Source organism: Mixophyes fleayi, chromosome 1, assembly GCF_038048845.1.
Source record: "Mixophyes fleayi isolate aMixFle1 chromosome 1, aMixFle1.hap1, whole genome shotgun sequence".
Lineage (NCBI taxonomy): Eukaryota > Metazoa > Chordata > Amphibia > Anura > Limnodynastidae > Mixophyes > Mixophyes fleayi.
The window spans coordinates 254,267,187-254,270,616 of NC_134402.1; the positions used below are offsets into that span (position 1 = coordinate 254,267,187).

The 3,430-nt window shown below is 39.0% G+C and overlaps 1 non-coding gene across 1 annotated transcript; it reads left to right on the forward strand.

Moving 5' to 3' along the window:
* Positions 1–2,581: 2,581 nt before the first annotated feature.
* LOC142137222 (small nucleolar RNA SNORD50) lies at positions 2,582–2,653 on the forward strand. The gene has a single exon (XR_012687866.1). It is a non-coding gene; the product is annotated as a small nucleolar RNA SNORD50 (small nucleolar RNA).
* The last annotated feature ends 777 nt before the right edge of the window (positions 2,654–3,430 follow it).

Here is a 3,430-nt window from a genome sequence, read left to right on the forward strand (position 1 = left end):
AACAAAGGATTTTCAGTTTGTATATATAACTGAGCAACTATCTATTGTATTAAGAGCATTATTAATTCTCAGCAGTTTCAATAATAAAGTGAGAGAAGCCATTAATAAAATGGCTCCATTTACATTTTTATTGACTAGTCTTAATAAAGTTTTTTGTACACATTAGTTAGTAAAGAAAGTACCACTAATGCTTCCTAGGGCTAGATTTACTTAACTGCGGGTTTAGAAAAGTGGAGATGTTACCTATAGCAACCAATCAGATTCTAGCTTTCATTTATTTAGTGCATTCTACAAAATGACAGCTAGAATCTGTTGGTTGCTATAGGCAACATCTCCACTATTTAAAAACCGCAGTTTACTAAATATACCCCCTAATCTCTTTTCTTAAAATGTTATATTGGAAGCTGTTCTTTTTATTGTCAAAATGGTGTTGACTAAAGACTTCTGTCAACATTCACTAACCTCCCTCTGTACATATACATGGCCTACTTTCCAAGCCCATCCTGGTTGGTGAAATTATAAGTAATGACTTGAAGATTAGTAGATGTTGCTTTAAATCCATGACAGTGAGAATCAGGGGTGTGGCCAGACCTACTGATTAACTGTCAGATATTTTCTGTCAGACATAGAGTGAAGGCGCCAGAATATGATGCTGTCAGGAAGGTCTGTACTATGTAGTTGTGACCTGAGAGACTTATAGAGGAGCCAAAAAAGAATAAACATTTGGAGAGACTGACACTGAGAGAAAGAAACGACAGCGATCCACAGAGAAAAGAAACCAAGAGTACAGTTTTGAGTGAAAATATATATTAAAACAGAATGAATAGAAATTAGAGAGAAAAAATATACATAAGACTATGAGATGAGGAATTCATGAAAGAGGAAAGAAATACAGTTCAATAGAGAGAATAGAGTAAAAAAGAAAATAAGGCTGTCAGACAGAGAGAGACAGAAGAAACAGTGAGAGACTGTTATTAAAATTCTGTCAGAACCCATCAGTTAATGGCCGCCACTCAGTCAGACGTTTAGGATTTGTCAGTTTGCTAGTTCAAATAAGAAAATAATAACGGGCATTTAGCTAGAAATGACTTTGTTTAACATTCAATTGATAACTTTTGTCAAATAACCAATAGGTTACTGAGCCCCTGTCAGTTAGTATATTTACAGTGATGCAGTAGGTGTATTATCACCAAGTAGTTTGACTGCCAGCAAACATGAAGAGACAAGGATTCAGTGAAAAGACCAGAGTTAGAGAATAGAATAGGAAAGGGATTAGTTACAAAGCATTTGGGAAAATATGATTTTCAGTAAGGAGCGCTAGTATTCAGACAGAGGAGGATAGGGAAATAAGTTAGGATAGAGATAGAGTTAGGATAGAGAGAAGAACAGCAATCATCCATACACACAAAAGGAAAATCACAGGAAAACTCTATGTCGATCAGCCCAACAGGAATAGGAGGCTTCAATCCAGCTGACACATATCACTGATACCAGAGTGAGCTAAGCAGATAAGTGGTACCACACATAACAATGACAGATTGAGCTCACCCCTAGATGACAAGCATAACAACTAAGCCCTGATCAGTTGAACTTTCACCTGAAAAGACTCTACACTTCAGAAACTTTCATTCTACGGTGACTGGAAAAAGACATAACCTAGTTTACAAAGAACCATAGTTAGAGACAAGAAGAGTTATTCACAGAGAACTACATTATTTATCAGATTGTTTGAAGTAAAGATGAGCAGGCTCGGATTGCGCTAATCCGAGCCCACCCGAACAGTGCGGATCCGACGGGATCCGAGCACTGTTCGGGTATTTCCGGCGGAAAAACGAACTCAAAATGAGGCTCTGACGTCCAAGTCTTGCGTCGGATCTCGCGAGACTTGGATCGCATAAATTCCCCACTCAGGTCTGGCAGCAGCTGAACAAGTGACAGGATCAGTGAAAGGTAACCTGACATTACACTGCACATATTCTGCCAGTGGTGGTACAACCACAATGTGCTGGGGAGGGGGCAGCTGTCCATCCTCTAAGTGTAACAATGTGATCATCTGGACAGACGGCAGCAGGGTGACCTGGAGGAAATCTGACAGATACCAGTTATTGGGGAACATATCACAGGGGGACGTGTCCCTGACCATCACTGGGGTGACTGAGGAGGATAAAGGAACATACTGCTGCCGGGTGGAGATCCCAGGATGGTTCAATGACCAAACAAATTATATAAATGTGAAGCTACGAGAAGGTTAGAAACCCTTTTTTATTTTCTTAAAACAACATTTTACACAAACAGGTTATAAAAGCAATGTAATTTTAGCACTACATTTAAAGGAGGTAAATTTACTAAAAGGAAAGCATTTGTGAAATCCAATCCTAACCATAACACTGCTCTTGTAATGTAAGATTGTAGAGAAGCTTTAAATACAGATCTGTAATCTCTTTATATGTGATTTTAGGGCTCATTCGGACATATACACTTGTCATGTTCAATTCATGGCTTAATAAACACAAAAATCACATTAAAAACAAGACAGAACTACAGATACACAATAATCTGTTTGGACATGTTAAATTTACCTGAACTGTGATGAGTCTATCCCGAACCTGACTTGTGTGATGACACACTTTATTATGGATCTGACTGCTGAGTTCATTTACGTGGTGATAAAAGCTAGGTATTTCAGTGAATAGTTGGGAGTATCTTGTATGGAGAAAACTATTTGGTTAGCTTCTCGGCATGAAGTGTAGTAACATTGTTTATCCATAAAGTATGTGTTCCATATTTTACTGGCCATGCCCCTGTGTGCATATTTGTACAGATTATTTGCGTTACCTAGGAGACTGCAAGCAAGGCACTGATCCTGCCGTATAAGTCCAGTGGTATTGCTGTTTAAGTCCACTGATCCTGCCACGTGTTTGTGCCTCCCACCTGTGTCGCTTAGCTTAGTCATCCAGCTACCTCGGTGCAACCTTTTGGCCTAAAAACAATATTGTGAGGTGTGAGGTGTTCAGAATAGACTGGAAATGAGTGCAAATGAATATTATTGAGGTAAATAATAGTGTAGGAGTGAAAAAAAAAAAAAAAATGGATTTTAGCACTTTTTATGCTTTTTTAAAAAAAAATCAGAACCCGAAGCCTAAAATCAGAACCAAAACCTTTAGTGGGGTATTTTGGCAAAACAAATCAGAACCCAAAACCTCAAGCTAATCAGAATCCAAAACACGAAAAGTGGCCGGTGCACACCCCTAGTTTGAAGTATAAATAGCAATAATGAATATTTTCCTTCCAAGTTTCTTCCCATCACCTAATGCATGTTCTTGTATTCAGGGCCTGATTAAGGGGAAGGCACAGGGGTCACATGCCCCTGTCTCCCGTCTCTAAGAGGGCCCCTGTCACCTGCCGTTCGCTGATCGGATCACCTGCCAGT